The sequence below is a fragment of the Nyctereutes procyonoides genome, unplaced genomic scaffold (assembly GCF_905146905.1).
Source record: "Nyctereutes procyonoides isolate TBG_1078 unplaced genomic scaffold, NYPRO_anot_genome, whole genome shotgun sequence".
NCBI classification, from domain to species: domain Eukaryota; kingdom Metazoa; phylum Chordata; class Mammalia; order Carnivora; family Canidae; genus Nyctereutes; species Nyctereutes procyonoides.
This window is the reverse complement of record NW_026575117.1, coordinates 12,423,153-12,441,516: the sequence shown is the minus strand read 5'-3', so window position 1 is coordinate 12,441,516 and position 18,364 is coordinate 12,423,153. Positions and strand designations below refer to the sequence as shown.

The following is an 18,364-nucleotide window of genomic DNA, read 5'->3' as shown; positions in this document are numbered from 1 at the left end:
TTCCTTTAGACACTGATTAAATTTGTTATAACCATATTTGGAAATAAACAGAAATGAATACAGAAGGTAGAAATATTCAAAACTCAATATACCATAAATGTATAACACATGGATACAATTCAATTTAAGTTACTAATACAAAATACTTCTTGTAAATATTTCCTTTTTTAGTGTTGGTACCATAGTTGGTGATTTTCATCCGTACTTCTCCAATATGGAATATAAAAATCTGACAATAATATTCTAGGCTAATTAATTAAACAACTTAACAACACTCTACATCAGGGATCAACAAACTTTTTCTGTAAACAGGCAGAAAATAAGTATTGTTTATCTGCAAGCCAAGTGATTTGATTTTGTGGTACAAATGGTCCAGGTCACAACTGTTCAACTCTCTTATTAACAGGAAAGCAGCCTAAGACAAGACATACATGAACAAGCAAGGATGTGTTCCAGTGAAATTTTATTAAGACATTTGACCAACCAGATCTGTTCCATGAGTTGTGGCTAGATGACCCCTCAATTATACTATAATTGTGAAATTATGAAGTTACGAAGTTTTGTGTGCAGTGATACCTGAATAGCCAATTCAAACCGTTATGCAGACTACTTCGTGAATGGTATCTGTACAAACTCTTCAATGATTGCATATATTTCTGAATAAACTGATCAGCTGTTTGACATCAACTTTACTCTCTACAGTCCTGTTCAAGTGCTTTTAACTTGAATGTAAAAGGAATTATTGGGCAGCCCGGGTGGCCCAGTGGTTTAGCGCCACCTTCGGCCCAGGGTGGGATCCTGGAGACCGGAGATCAAGTCCCACATTGGGCTCCCAGCATGGATCCTGCTTCTCCTTCTGCCTGTGCCTCAGCGCCTCTCTCTCTCTCTCTCTCTCTCTCTCTCTCATGAATAAATAAAATCTTAAAAAAAAAAGGACTCTTTGGTGCTCTAGCAAAGGGGCTGAAAAGGCAAACAAAACATGAGGTAGGACTGGGAATAGGGAAAAGAGAGAAAGAATGTGTGGCAGTCGAGAGGCTAGATGCTAACATTTTAATTAAATCATGGTGAAAAAAATAAATAAATCATGGTATTCAAAATGCTATTCTATTAAAACTTCCTCACAATAATTGGTGAAAATAAATCATTCTCCAACATCTTCAGATCATTATGTGAGTGAGTGACTGTCTCAAGAACACGGTTCAATAGCCCTCTCTCTCCAAACCAACCAACCAACCAACCAACCAACCAACCAACCAACCAACCAACCAATCAACCGGTCTTGGGAGTTAACAACATAATTACTTGGTAATATTAATTCTTCCAAAAGTTACTCAGTATTGCTTTTCTCCATACCATCCGATCTGCTTTTATTAAAACCACGTACTTCTTTAAATCTACTGACCCCATGTTATATTTGACTTAATTATAAAACAAAGGCTTGACATAAAGACCTAAGATCACACAGCAACTCCTTGTGAGCCTGCACATATACCTCTTGGCTGGGTAGTAGGGCTGCATTTTTTTTTTTTTTGCATCCCATTTTTTACAGCCTGTTACTGTCATTTGCTGTTTGACTGTTATCATTATAAAAGATACAGGCTTTTCTACTTTGTTATTTGTAGCATTATCTCATGTTTTACAACATCTTTGTGCAACATGCAGGCACATGAAATATAACTAGTGAAAAGTTCTCGATGGTATTAATGCATAAAAAAGAATGTGGTTCCATCTCTACTGTCTTTACCCAGCCAAAAGCTGATGAACAGCCAATTTTCCTTTATCACATTAGCACAGCCATGAGGGAAACACATTTGTTCTAGTCAGCTACACTAAAGATACTATTACCAATCTAACATATACATGTTTTATATCAGCAGTATTCTCAGAGCATGAGAGAGCCAACAATATATTAACACTAGCATGACAGTTTATTTAAGAAAAGAAAATTGTCTCTGTAGAGGGACAGAAGTTAGAAATGTATGGCTAAAGCTCAGTGTCACTGGTCTAATAAAGGTAATAATTCTTAGGCTTTCTTTATAGCAGGTAACACTCCTGTGACAGATCCGTCATATCATTCAAATAAAAATGTTGTCTTTTACAAGTTTAAGTGCACCTTTATTTTGAGTCAGATAGAAAGCATGTTTTTGATTTTCTATATTCACTGTATTATATCTGTAGTCAAGAGTTCAGGACCTTCTTTTTTTCTTCTTTTTTTTTCCTTTCTTTTTTTTTTTTCTTTTTTTATCAACTCATCGCATATTTGCTTAGTAGAAGGATTCAGTGTCACTCGCAGTGAAGTCCAGAAGGATGTTTTCACTTTGTTGGTACTTACGAAATGATTAATGATGATCTCGAGCTACTCTCCTCTGCGGTCCCCTCCCCTATCAACCACCTTTCTATAAATGAGATTAAATCTTCTTTGGTGTTCTGTACCATGTTTTATATTCCAAGATTCTCTTAACTATTTTGCAATTCTGGTCGAGGGCCCCATCACACTGGAACCTTCGTGAAGACGAAGGTAGCTCTTTGCAATAGCTCATTCTGATGAGCCCCTTGCCAGTTATCTAGAGGAATAGGAATGCGCGTGGTGGAATTTCTGATTTGTGAAAAGAAAGCCTTTGGCTCAAGTAAACTTCCCACCTATCTCATTTTCCACCCCTTGAGGATTAGAGGAGTTTGTATATGTTTATTGGTGTGGCTTAAAGGAACAGGTTGGCAAAGCCAGTGGCAGCTGTAGAAACGCATTAAATCCCCTCCTACCGAGGCTCAAAAACTACATTTGAAAAAAGATATAGGGGAGCAGGTCATACTTGACCTTCCATTCTCTCGGGGTTTTATATTTCACTTTGAAGATTTTTTTTTTTTTTTGGTCAAATTTGTGTCCCTGTCATAGTCTGTACTCATTCCTTTGAGCACAAGACTGTATTAGTTGTTTTTGATGTCGTTGTTGTTTTTTAAGTAGAATTCCTGACCATTTTCATTCCTGATTAGATGGGGCTATATAATTCAATATTCCAGAAAGTTACACAATAGCTGAGAAGCTACTGAGAAAAAAAATACACTCAGATCCACCTAAACTAGAGTATCATCACTGTCAATCAGCTGCTCCACTGAAACGCCAAATCTTTATTTTTTTCTGCTCCTGCTGGTGACCAAAGGCCAAAAGAAAGTGCTGACTCATGCTAGGAAATACGCAGGATACCTGTGCTAATTTCCTCACCAGAGAAATCGTTTTCTTGTTGCCTATATTCTTCTAATTTCAATTTAATTTAATAAAGCATGAGCCCAGTACTCACACTGCCCCTATAAATTATACCCCCAAAATAAGGTCATAATCCTTTCCCCCATGGAGCTTGTACGTATGATTTTAATATAGTGGATAGTGTTTGCATCACTATAAATGATGATGGTTGTTTTAAGTATGGATTCAGCACCATTAATAAAGTATTGTTTTTTTTTTTCAAAGAGTCGCTTTGAGAAGTTATGCCTTAATCCACTCATACGTGATATATCATATAATTTTGGACCTTTCCTGTGGGACTTGTCTTTTCAGAACCAACTTACAAGCCCCCACCCCTGCCGAAACACCAGTTTCATTAATTTAGTGGGTTTCATTTTAAAGCAAAACTATCTTAAGAATTGTGAAAAATAACTTTTTAATAGATTTAATATAAAGTGATTTGGCAACGTATCTTGAGTTCAAATTCACCCTCCAAAAAAAATGATGGTGGATAATACACATATAAAGATCATCATGTTGAATACAAAGAAATTCAGACAAAAAAGAAAACTGTGATATGTATCTGAAAGAAAACTTTGTGGAAGAAACATGCCTTGGACTTTCTAAAACAGAGTTGCCCTGAAATAGAATTTCTATTTCTAGGTTAAAGAAAGCTTTGCAAAAAGGATTCTACTATTCCATCTATGATGGTTTTTTTAAGCATAAGGAAGGCAATTTATTCTGAAAACTCCATAAGATTATTTTAAAATATCATATGTATGTTTTATCCCCTTACCTGAGCACATGGAATGTCCCTCTTACTGCTTACTATTCAAAACCAAAGGTCCTCCGAGGTTTTTTTCCTCACTCATCTCACCTAATGTGATCTCAAACTAATCATCAAGAGCCAGCTTCATCTACTGGAGAAGGATCCTCACCGTCTGAGGATCACACAATGCTTAATTCTATTTCCATGTTTTGTCCAAGTTAATTCTATGGGAATAGCCTTGCTACTGTCTTTCGCTTACTTAAAATTGTATTATTTTTCAAAACTTAAATATTTATTATTTTCAAAACATTTCTCAAGTCTTGTTATCTTTCAATAATCCTTTTCCAACTACTTCAGCATTATAAAAATGTTCACATTTATAGAAAAATCAGCAAGTTGGGCATTGAAATTTTTATGGCATTTCCTTTTTTTTTTTTATCCTTAGGACAACCCAAGGAAGGTTTGTAATTGTATCTCTATTTTAAAGACAACAAAACTGAATCACAGACGATTGAAAACAGGAAGGTTACCTTATCCAAGGTCACGTAGAGAGGTTGGCTGGTTCCAGAGGCTGTGCTAACTGATTTTTATTAGTCAGTTATACCCAGTTAGCATTTCATAGAACAGCCATCTCATGTGTCAGAGCCATCCGTGAGTCTGTCTTGCTGCTAGAACTCCACACGGTGATGATTCTGGCTTCATGGCAAACACTTCCCACAAGAAGGGTAACAATCCCAATGAACTACACTTGTCATATTCCTGACACTGCGCCAAATGCTCCACTTACGTTACCTCGTGGAGCTCTTGGGTTGCCCTTCTGCAGGGCTACTACCCCCAAAATGAGGACACTGAGGTTTTAGTGCTCCAGTGTCTCACTTCTGCAGACTTGGGGAACCTTTCATCTTTGAACAGCTTTTACTATTATCAATGATTAAGCTGAAAAATATCTGCTTATAACTTCAATTCGTGGGTCCCAGCTCTCACTATTCAAACAACACCACCATATCCTATCCCTTTTCCACGTGAAAGCTCACAGATGTAAAGAAAGACGTTGCTTTCCGTTAAGTGTTCTTCAGGATAAATGTGCTTCATTTCTCTGGTGTTCTAAATATGACATGGGTTTGGGTCCCTCTCTGCTTAAAATGTGGCTCCGGAAATACTACAACCTCTACATGTGATTTGACTTGCCAAACTAAAACAGGATTATCACCTTACTATAATCCAAAATTGCACGCTAGATTTTTGGCAATGACATCACGCAGCTAAAACTGATACATTAAGTTGAGCTGACTACTCACTAAAATACTAAGTCTTTTCTTTCTTACATCACTGCTTAAACCACATCCAGCCCATCTTGCATATATGCAGTTAGTTTCAGGGACCCAAGGATGGAAATTTATATTTATCCATGTTACATTTCATCTTGTTAGATTCAGCCCATTGCTCCAGGCTGTCAAAATCTTTTTGGATGCTATGTCTGTCATCAGTGTATTTGCCATCCTCCAAGATTTGTGTCATTTGCAAATTTGATGAGCGTGCCCTAAGTGCTGGGCAGAAGCTCAATAAATACTAATTGATTGATTGACTAATTGATACTCCAAAAATAAAACCACCAACACAGTCTACACTGTTACAATTCTAAGCAATAAAGGCACCATTTTCTAACAGATAAATGTGCCATACAAGGACTCATCACCTTTGCAAAGTGACCTTGTTTACTAACATGAATTTTTATATAATTATCAACACTCCAGTCTATTCAATATTCCTTATTGAGCCACATTTATACAAACAATATGAATACAAGAGTTGAGGCAGTTATTCAGGGAAGGTTGATTTGGCAGAAATTAATCACTTGGGTTGCCCTCAAATATCTGGAATGTTCATGTGTTCCCACAACTAGCTTGCTTATATTTTCATTCTCTTTTTTTAATTTTCATTCTCTTTGACCATATGAAAGATTCTATAGGGAAATGATTCATACACAGATAAGTTCCTCAAAGATTTTTCTTGATTATTTTTTTCTACTTTTTATTTTCTATGAGTTCATATATTTTACTTCAATGCTTACTCCTCTCCCCTCCTCCCATTTTCCCATCTCCTCTCGTCCCATGCCTGTGCTCTACACACACATACTTTGGGTTTCTCTCCTGAGTAACTCAGACAAGCCAGATTCTTGAAGTTGTCTGTGCTTCAACATATTACATTTACACTCTAGATAGGATGCTTTGGATTTGCTAGTCTCCCCTTCATATCTACTAAAGTTCTCTGTATACTACAACCTCATACAAACATACCCCCAACTGAATCCATCTGTTAAAAATTTAACATAGGAGCATAAGTGGTTTTCTTCATCCTATCTTGACAGGATTTGAACCTCTCATGGCCACTTCCTCCCAAACTATTAAATTACTCTCTTTCTCTCTTAAAAACAACAAAAACAAACAAACAAACAAAATCAAAAACAAAAAACCCTATTAGCTTACACAGATATGTGATGGAAAATCTGCCAGTGGTCTGATTTACTGTTGATTTCCTAGGGCATGGGGAAATAGCTAGCCCATTTTCTGTAGATACTGCCTAGGAACATTTCACGTACAATTCTACATTTAAGAATGCTTTCAGGGCACAGATGACCACACTATTCTACACTCTTAATTATCTTACTACCTCATCGGTTCCCTTTTCTGTTTTATCTATACAAAACTGATGACTTCCAAGTAACTAGAATTAGCTGTAAAACATCCTAGTAACCAACCTTTCAGTATCTTATACCCTGAAATCTAGAAGTTATTAGAAGTTATTTGTTATAACTAAAATTTCCTCTCCTGGGGCAGCCTGGGTGGCTCAGCGGTTTAGCACTGCCTTCAGCCCAGGGCATGATCCTGGAGACCCGGGATCGAGTCCCACGTCGGGTCCCTGCATGGAGCCTGCTTCTCCCTCTGCCTGTGTCTCTGCCTCTCTCTCTCTCTCAACTCTCTGTGTATTTAAATAAATAATAAAAAAAATCTTTAAAAAAATAAAATAAAATTTCCTCTCCTTAGAAGTAAGTCAACTTATTTTTTCATGCATATTTAGGAAGGAAACCAATCATGATATCTTTCATTGAAAACCAGAGCTTTAAAAAAATAGCTTTTTTGAGACTGGTTCTGTTATTTGAATATTTAACAAGTACATTATGATAGGTTAAGTGTTATGTTACATATAATGGATATAGAAACCAGGTCTTTTCTACAAGGAGTTTACAATCTGTAATAGAAATGGGCCTACAAGAATACTTCCAACGCAAGGTGACAAATGCAATAAAATAAATATGAATAAAATGCTTAGGGGCAAAGAAGAGAAACAGAAATAATCTTAGAATTCTACTTCTCGAATAATAGTTTCCCCTGTTTTGCGGGCAAGGATGTTGAGGTAAAAATAAATGGAATAACTTGGTTAAAGTCTACAAATGAGTAGAATTTCTGGTATAACAGAGTATTTGTAGAAGTGGCATTCATTGTGATAAAAATATACATGATTAAAAAATATACATATTAACGCTGCTGACATATTTGCCATCTGTGTGTGCTTCCATGGGACACCAGTACCATATTCTACATTTACTTGCATGATTTTTTCCATAAAGAACATTTTCATGTTTATCTAAAAAAAAAAAAAAAAGAATTCTACTTCTCCAAATACTTCCCCATTTTTCTCTTTCCCACGATAGTGGTACTCCCCAGATGAATTGTCTGTCTCTATGTGCTTTGTCCTGTGCTTCTTTTCTCATTCTCTCTGCAATACATTTTAATTAGTAGTGTTTTTTTCTCAATTAGTAGTGTTTTTCTAATTGTTCCAAAAATGTCCTTTACAGATAAAAAAAAAAAACCCAGTCCAGAATCACATGTTGTATTTTGTTACCGTGACTCTTAGGTCTTTGTTCTGGAATGATTCTTCCATCTTTCCTTGTCTTTCATAATCTTAACCCTACTGAAGACTATAGTTATTTTGTAGATTGCCTCTGAATTTGGGGCAGATGTTGTCTAATGTTGTCTAATGTTTCCTCATATTAGATGCAGATGATTCAGGGATCATTACATTTTGTCATGTGCTATATAATTTCTATTTGTTCCATTATTGATAACTTTAATCATATGAATAAACTGGTATGTCAGGCTTCTCCACTGTAAAAATACACAATCTCTCTTTGTAGTTAATGATCATTTTGTGAGCAGATACTTAGAGACTGTATAAAAATCCTGTTTCTAATAAATCTTTTATTGTTTACATTTATTTCTGTATAGGCTCTTGAATCTGTATGTTATTCAGATACTCCCAATATGTATTTTAGTGCTCAAGTTTTCCATGTTGAGACAGTGGAGAACTCATGAAGAAGGACTCTGTATCATATTGACATGTTCTAATAATTTTTTAAGCATCCTCTTGCTTTCTGACACAAAATATTCCAGGATCATCTATACTTCCCTGCCCTGGAATCAGCCATTTCTCCAATAAATTCTGGTTTCCTTTTTTTTTTTTTAAGATTTTATTTATTTATTTTACAGAAAGAGAGAGAGAGAGAGAGAGCACAAACAGGGGGCATGGCAGGCAGAGAGAGAGGGAGAAATAGATTACCTGCAGAGCCGGATTCGGGACTTGATCCCAACACTTTGGGATCATGACTGAGCTGAAGGCAGTTGCTTAACCAGCTAAGCCTGGTAAGATTTTACTTATTTATTTGAAAGAGAGAGGGTGAGTGAGTGCAAGAGAGCACGAACAGGGGGAGGGCCTGAGGGAGAGGGAGAAGCAGGCTCCCCATTGAGTAGGAAGTCCAACATAGGGCTTGATCCCAGGACTCCAGGATCATAACCAGAGCTGAAGGCAGACACTTAACTGACTGAGCCACCCAGGTGCCCCAAAATTCTAGTTTCTTAAGTGGTGAGTGACTTTGAGGGACAAGATCATCACTAAGTATACTCACGCTGTGTGGATGCTATTCTCCAAGACCTTCCCTCTCCCTCTCAGTGGAGAAAAGTAGGGAATATGAAGATAAAGATAGATGATAGATAGATAGATAGATAGATAGATAGATAGATAGATAGATATAGATAGATAGATATTAGATATTAGATATTATACATACACATTTATTTCTATATTGGTTCTACATCTATGTATATATACTTGCAACACAAACACACACACTCACATGAAATCATATTACACTGATAAATTTGATTCTAATCTATCACCCTAGGATTTATTCTAATTTTCTCTCATTCCATTTTGTAACTCCTTTCTCCGAGAGAGAGAAACCTGTCTCGCCTCAACCTCACATGTATACTTATTTGATGAATTATCTTGTACATCACTAATATCCAGGTGTCATGGCACCCATGTCCCCAAACACGGGTTTGTTTATCACACTCAGGTCCTGACATCTGTCCCAGGCTACTCCATTAAAGCATGCCTCCAGCCACTCAAGCTCTAACACTACAACATTTTTGTGCATGCCACATCATCACAGCTCCCTTATCATGGTCACCAATGATTTCCATGAGGCTAAAAACAAATAGTTAATTCCCAGGTGTCATCATCTTATTTGGACCATCAGCAGCATTTGACCGAGCTGATCATTTCCGCCTCCTTGAAACACATATGCCATTTGGCTGCAAGTACATCAAGCCTTCTTAATTTCTTCTTACCCCTCAGGCTGAATTTCTCAATCTCCTTTGCTAGGATCCTCTTTTTTGGATCTATAAATATAGAAGTGCCCCAAGACTCAGTCCTTACACCTCTTCTTCCTGTGTATATAAATAGTTCCTTGATATCACCATCTATCTCAATGCTTTAAGTAGCATCATTAGGTTAATTAACTCCTAAGTGATTATCTCTATCTCACACTTCTAATCTAGACCCCCTACACCTATCTTTCTATTCAACATCTCTTCTTGGAAGTCTATCAAGCATTTCAAATCTAAATGTTCCACCAAGGAACTCTGCTCTTATACCCCAACATGCTTCTTCCACAGCTTTCCTCACCTTGGAACGTTGCAACTATTTTCTTCCAGTTGTTTGGCTCCAAATCCTTGGAGTCCCCCTTGACTCATCTCTTTTTCCCTCATGCCTTTCAACTATTCCAGCAAACCCATAGATTCTACTTCCACACTATAACTACAATCCACTGCTCAGCACTCCTCTTGTCCTCTTGCTGCAACTCTGGGCCAAACTGCCACCACCACTCCTCCCCAAGATTTTTGCAGTGGCCTTCCTGATTTGGTACAGGCTCCCCTGTGGTATAATCTCAAGACAGCAGCCCAAGGATTCTTGCTAAAACAAAAGCAGATTGTACCACTCTTCTGCAAAAGTACCTTCAACAAGTTCTTAACCTGTGTAAAAGTTAAAGTTCTACAAAGCCCTACCCAATCTGGCTCCGGTAATCCCTGGCTTTTTTTCTTTTAGCATGTTCCTGTGTTCTCTGTAGCTACATTGACCTCTTCAAACATTCCAGGCACGTATTTTCCTTAGTCTCTGCAATTTCTTTTCTCTCTACTTAACATTATTCCTACAGACACCTGCTGGCTTATTTGCTCATCTTTTTCAGATATTTCCTCAAATGTCCTGTTAGTAAACCTTTCCTAGCTACCCTATCTAGAAAAGTAGTTCCTAGTCCATCCTAACTCCCTTCCTATAGGATTATTCTCTCTATCCACAGCTAACTTGCATATTTTATTTACTTTTCTTTTTAGCATTAGTCTCCTCTCCAAGTTTATATTATAAACTCCATAAGAAGAGATTTTGTTTGTTTCTTTTTGCTATTTTATTCAATGCTGTTCCCTCATTCCCCAGAACGGTGACTAGCAACGACCGGGTACCCATTAATTTTTCATTAAATGAATGAAGCCTCCTCTAAAGTAACTCTTGAAGGATTAATGGGAATTAATTTATACTTAGCAAACTACAAAGTGGTAGAGAATAGGAAAGAAGTGAGTTGTAGGAAGAGAAAAACACAAGAAACAAGAAAATGTAGAGTCTTAGAAGTTACCCCAAGCCTTCCACTTATGCTGATTAAGCTCCATTCTTTAAATTTTTCTTCCTTTTAATGTGTTGAATTGAAAATCACCTTTCTCACTTTTCCTTAAATAAATATCTTTTCCAGTTTTTAAAATCTCTTTAAATTGTAATGTTAAAGTTACATATCACTAAGGCAAATTATGTCTGAAAGAGAATAATAAAAATGGTGAAAATCAGATTTCTGTTTATACTTTCAGGGAATAAGCCAAAGCCCTGCCAAGAGATCCAAGAGATGTGAACTCACTCCTGACCCGAAGTCAGGAGGGCCATCAATCAAACCCTCAACATGTGGACAGATATACAGGAAATCATTTCTGTCTACAGTCCCAAACTAAACTTCATGCCAGTACTTAAGTGACATCTTAAAGATCCTGAGCATTAATTTATAAGTTGAAATGGAGTCCCACCATATGCACAAAACATAAGTAACAATGCCCACTTACACTATGCATAGGTTACTCCTACTAATATCTCCAATAAGAGTAGAATCATCCATGAAATAATGAATGGATCATTAATTTTACATTCTTCAAATACATGCTTTTTCCTAAGAGCTACCTATCCTCTAGGCTTTGTGTTCTCTTAATTTTTTGTTGTTCTTCTCTTAAATATTTTTAGCAGTTCCAACGATACTCAGAAAAATTTATTGAAAATCAGTCTCATAAGCTAAATGAAGAAGAACCCCACCCCATCAGGCTCTCCACAGGGAGCCTGCTTCTCCCTCTGCCTATGTCTCTACCTCCCTCTGTGTGTCTCAAATAAATAAATAAATAAATAAATAAATAGTCTTTAAAAAAATAAATTAAATGAAGAAGAGCCATTTTTTGACCAAAGGAAAAAATATGACTCTCTTTATCCTTAAGAACTGTATCATAAAATTGGATGCAAATTGCTTTGTCTTTAAAGACATTCTAAAAAAAAAAAAAAAAGAAATGCTAGAATTGAGAATAGTCTTCATAGTGACCCTTGTTTAAAAGGTGGTGCTTTCTGCCCTGAAGCTGGTATGAGAGTAATTGTCTAACCAATCTTTTCCTCAATCATTAATGGAGAAGCCCACACATTTAATTTGGTTTAGAACAAAAAAAAAAAAAAAAGACACAGCCAATAGGCATTCTTTTAAGGTAAGAATTATATCAGCCCTAAAGAAAAAAGTAGCTATTTGTGGGTCAAATGCAAAACATTCAGCAGTTTCTTTTACTCCCCACCCCCAAACCTTGACAACAACAACAACAAACTCCAGAGATAATCTCATCCATTTGGGCACAATAAATGTATATTGTTATCATCATCTGAAGAACCTCATACTAATAATTGGATGACCAGATTCAAGTAGCACTCTTGAAAATAATATTCATTTTGTCTTTTTGTAATTCATATTTATTCAGTTCCATTCTTACATATTTTTCCCAAGCCATTTTCCCCCAAGGAAGCAGGAGCTGTCAATAAAGATCTGTAAATTTAGTGGGGCTGTGTATTTAGAATAGTTCATCTCTTCTTGAAAAGCCTGGGTGAGCCTTCTCCAAAGTGGCAGGCCTCCCAAGTGTGAGGTTCAAAATAAAGATATTGTGTGGAGGGAAATATTTGTGTGCTGATTTTACTTATTAAAAAGAAAAATGAAGTTATAATTGTTTTCAGTGTATCTTTAAAAATGGTGAATCAAGGTGGATTTTAAAAGGTGAAAGAATTAAAAGATCAGAGTGCAAATTATGAGGCTTCTAATATCTACTGTAGAAAAACTCAACAGAGGATCCAAAGTCTCTCACATAACACTTGTGTCCAGGATATTTCTCTGGGGCCTTGAACCTCCTAATATCTGTAACATTTATAGATTAAGGTTAACTTCCTACCCTGCTAAGTATAATTAGGTAGTAGTTTACCTCTACTTCCCACAAACTTGCCTTTGAGTTATAACATTCAAATACTCTATTTAAGTTGAGATTTTAGGACTTGAGCCTTTTTCTAGCACAGGTGTTTGGGATGAAGGAGTGTAGGATTAGCTGAGTCTTTATTTTTACCGAACTCTCAGCTTAAATATTACCACCTTGGAGAGACTTTTAATATCTAAGCAGGCCCAAATAATCACTAAATAACTTGCTATCATGCTATACTATTATAATTCTCTAGATATTACTTTTCTCTCAATATATTTCTTGTTTAGTTTTTTTCTCCTCCACCCATCCCTCAACAAATATGTGTTTGTATGTGTGTGTGTGTGTACTCACTCTCACACACACGATAACATCAGCTCTGATCATTTCACTACATTCATCCTAGCTCAAGGACCTTTTGACTCAAAGACTTTCCTTTAATGATTCTAACATAACATCTTCCATCCATGATCTTTCCCCCATCCATTCTCTGTTTTCATCTATAATAGTCCTATGGGGAGGGGGGGTGTCCCCTCTGTCTGTAGACATGACCCTTTTCACTCAAGACCAGATCCAATAACTTGAAACAAGTGTAGGTGTGCTGTAAAACCCCTTTCCTTGGCATGAGGACTCCCTTTCATCCTTGTGGCATCAGCCTGCCTCCTTATGGCCTAGGACCCACACCCTGTGCTCCAAGCTGAAGTCTGATGGCTTGTGATAGAGAAGAGCATAGGAAGCCAACCCAGATTGTCACTGCAAGTACTCTTTGCCAAGTCATGTCCCTGGCAGCCTGTCAGATGTCTTACTTACACTACCCATGACACAGTGCTCTCCTCTGCCACAACTTTTCCCGCCTGTGTGTATTTTGGGCTGTGCTTTCTTCTGTCAATCTAATCTCATCGGCTTTCTACTTTCATAGATTCTTAAAACAAATGTCACAATAATCTAACAATCTTTTCTGTAACTTACAGTAGTAACATTGTTGATTGGCTGCTGTTACATTTAAGTGAGTTAAAACTGTAAACCCCTTTCTCCAGCAAAAAACAGCAAGAACCTTACAAACTAACTGTAAGAAATGCATATAGGTACTGCCTAAGTACCTTATTCATAATGCACTTGAGATCTTCTCAAAATTTCACTTTACCATTAGGCTTTCACACTACTCGGAATCAGTGTCTAAGTCATTTATACCATTAGACCAGCTAGATGACAGCAAGTTGTCAACAGATTTCTCAAGGATTTCTCTGAGGAACTAGAGACTTACAAGGGGGAGAAAGTGTCATTCCATCTGAATCCAACCATTACACCAATTGACCTGAAAGCTAGAAAGGTTCTATTTCTCTAAGGAAAATAAAACAATTGGAAAGCTTGAGTATCCAATCAAACAAATTACATTTACCTCCCTGGAGGACTAGACCACTTGTGCTCTAACCAGAGTTTAGAAGGAATATATATTTTAATGGACAAGCTTAGCACAGGATACTGCAAAGAACAGAAAACAGAATTAATAAAACTGATAATTGTTTATCATATCAATTATCATAAAACTGCATGAACCAATAAGCCATACAGGCATAAAAACGCAATTTTATTTGAAATAACGTTTTATTTGAATTTAAATCTAACCACGGTCATTTAAAACTAGTATTTATGGAATTAAGGGGGAAATTGGTAAGAATTCCAGTTTTATTCTGAATTTTCATTAATGATCTGCAAGAGGAGTTTGTTAATGAAATACACAAATGGCACTAACTTAATAGGTATTGCAAAAAGTCACTGAGAAACAACATAAAAGAAAATGTAAGAGGTTGGATATTGGGCAGGATCTGAGTACAAGATTTAAATGGAAGGTCATTCCGAACACACATTTCAAATAACATCTCTTTCCAAGTAGCTAAAAATGCATATGTGTTACTATCACTACCTTGTGTTTACTGGGAAGCCACACGGTCCCAGTCACAAGGGAGAATGTAGAGCCAGAATCATGAGAAAATCAGAGGTCAGAAATGTTAAATGCAGAGGAAAAAAAAGTTCTACAGAATGTGAGAGAAAGCAGTGTTTCTGTCATTTTTTCCTTGATACGAAAAGTTAAGAAAATGCGTTAGTTTGAAGGAAATTCTAGTTATCCCCTGTGCTGTGACAGTTAGTAAACGCAAAATAGGAGCACATTTGTGGAGAGAAAATGATATCATTGAATTCATCAAAAGACAAAATAGGAGAGAAGAAAAAACCAATATCACTAACTTAGTCACAGTTGTTCAATTGAAAGGATACTAAGCCATGCAATCACCATTGTTGGAAAACTATAAAGTGATCACCATCATGGGAAAGAGAATTTTGTATAGGATAAAAAAAAGAGGATTATACATAATTTAGCAAAGTTGTAAACACTCATTCATCATTTAAAAAATACCCTAGGCTTCTCATTCCATGACATTTTCCTCAATAGCATCATTCTTTATCAAACTCACCCAATTTCCTTTGTTTATATATTTATTTTTAGTAAACATCAACCATGCAAGACATTTTGCTGTTCTTGACACATACAAATGAATACGGTATTTGTCATTGGAGACACAAACCCTGCCTAATGCCAAATTTTCCAATACATGCCTAATAAAATCTACCTATATGAAAAATATCACACAACCAAAATATTTTTTTATAAAAAATCAATGGTATAGGAACAGATAGGAGAAAAGGAGAGGGAATATTAGAGTGGTTTTTTTTTTTTAATATATAAAGGAAGTTGCATTTGTGCTGGTCATTGAAATATGTTTACAAGAAACCTGGGGGTTCATAGGGAGAGGAAAAGTAAAAGGCAGGAGAAACTGAGTGAAGGCAGGATGAACAACTTGGATGAAGACCACGAAATACATGGTTTTCAGAGACTCAGAAAACAGTGTGGCTAAAACTCAAGTACACAGAAGGACAATGAGACAACCGACATACAGCCTAACAAATTTTGAAGATTCTTGGAAGCTTTGCTAAATAAAGGAGAATTCATTCTCTGGCGTATAAGTGACAGTGAGCATGTGGTTCATTTAAACAAAGGAGGTATGGAACCACATTTGTATTTTAGAAAGAAAATGATTTTCAATATAGGGGTTGTTTGGGAAACAGAAATAGTGGAAAATACTGGAGAGGGAAGTGGGAAGGGAACAGTCATAAATGGATTGCAATGCACAAAGGAAAAGTTCATGAAGGCTCTTTTCTTTCTTCTAGATCTTACTTGCAAGCTATGCTGTAAAGAACATTATTCAAAACTTGACTGTTTTTCATCTTAATGGCTCTTCTCATCTCTAGGTTATCAATGAAATCTTCTCAAAGTTTCAATTAATTTTGTCTTTCCTTTAGTTTTCTCCTGCTACATATTCAACTAGCTAATACCACTCATCTGTATTATTGTCCTGTTTTCCAAATCTCTTTATTCTAACACTGGATGATGACATCCATTCAAAAAATATTTATTGAGAATTGACCACACTGAGACATGATGGCAAGCCCTGAAGGAAACAACAGTAAAGATGGTAGCTTCCTTGACCTAAAGGTCTATGGTTAGCGGATACATTATAAACACTGAGTTACTTTGTACAAAGGAGAGAATGTTACAAGGCATAGAGGATCCAGATGGTACGCATTTTTTGTCTATGAATATAATAGGATACAATTTAGAAAAGACAAAAATTCAAAAATACAAATATCAGAATACTTGTAAAACTAATATCAACTTGATAAAGAAGTTGGTTATGAGGAAAATGGTTAAAGGCTAATCTCACTTACAATACCTAAATTTGGTTTTCCTAAGCTAAAAAGGAATAGACTATGGAGTAATGGCATTACCATTTTGTCAGTCAAAACAAACTTTGCAATCCCTTTTTCACAATTTACTTTCCATTTCTCATTTCACAACTTAGTATTATATGGCTGACATGATGGGAAACGTCTTCAATATAGATCAAATTTTTCCACAAGGGATATTCCACGCCAATTAAACTACCCAAGACCAAAATGGTGGGATTTAGATCATTTTCTCCAGATGCTGAACATTTTATAATTATTAGACAAGAAGATTTGAGCTATAAAAGTTGCTTTAGTATAGTACATAGTCTCCAGGTGGGCCAAAATGCTTCACAAATTAATGAGGTAGATATTGGCTGTGTAGTGACTTCAGTAGGCAAACACAGAATCTATTAAGTACTCAATAATACCCTTTACAGATCCTCAAACGTTAAAATCTATTTTAAAGCAACACTTCCAAAATGTGTCACAGGGTCTTTGATGCTCTGTGCCACCAGAGACAGAAATAAAGGACCTTATTTTAACATTTAACCTGAAAGGACATTTTAACCCACCCGCCTTCTTTCTTCCCTTCCCCCATTATTACACTGTCTGAATTAGGTATGAGGCAAAATTCTGGTATGGGAATTCAACTCAAATATCTCGTTGAATAGCATCAGGTTCTCCTGACCCTCTAACCTTCTCTTTTGTCTGAATCTCTTGAGAATCAATCATGTCACACAGCAACTAGCTTCGCCTTGAATAGCATTATTGGAAAGGGGGAAAAAGTCTGTCAAGACTGACAACATTCTGTCATGATCCAGTCCCCTAGCTATTTAAAATGAAAAACAACTAATGTCTAGAAATGTAACTCAGTGACTTTAAGTATGACCATTATTCTTGCAAAAAAAAAAAATCTAGCTCTCATGTACAGCAAGGATGTCCAAAGGGTGTCTCCAAATAGAGAAGTCAATGAAACAACCTTATGGCAAGGAATAATACCTTTTCTACAAATGGGATTGTTTTAATGTTTTCCCTTCTCCAGGGCTCACTTCTAAGGCCAATGTAAAGGATCTCCTCCTTAAGGATCTTATCTTTCCCTGAAAATTCACTTATTTTGTGTGTTTGGGTTATGTTGCTTTCCCGTTGTTGCTGCCAGTAACCAACTAATTTTGTTTTTGTAGTTTTTCAAGAATTCCTTTCCTTTCCTTATATATTAATATTTTGACTTAAAATGGAAATTGCAAACACACAAAGGAATTAAGACTCGGGAGAGGAGTTTTTATTGTGAACATAGTGAACAAGAAAACATACCACTTTTAACATAAAAGCAGCTTTCTACACATGTCATGAGGCATTTGCACAGGTCCTTGTTCTCAGTCAGACCCAAATGCAAATGCCATGTTAACAGAGAGAGAAATCAAAGAATGACATTGGAGGACAAGCCAGAGCTACAATTTATCTGCATAACGCTCGACAGTCCAATGGCAACTTCTAAGCTGCTGACACCACTTGCTGAAGCTCCTGCCAAGGAAACTCCTGCTGCTTTTTCTGTGAGGAAATTCCTGCCTTTTGTAACTTATTATGCAAGTCCTTCCCTGCCTCCCAACAGATATTCTTCAAACAATCAAAGGGATATTGAAACTACTATATTTAAAGGCAAATCGATTT

General features: G+C 36.4%; 1 protein-coding gene across 1 annotated transcript in view; it reads right to left on the bottom strand.

Annotated features, from left to right (window-relative positions):
* Nucleotides 1–18,364, bottom strand: part of USH2A (usherin) — a 686,930-nt gene that overhangs the window by 645,474 nt on the left and 23,092 nt on the right. The gene's annotated exons all lie outside the window — the stretch shown is intronic.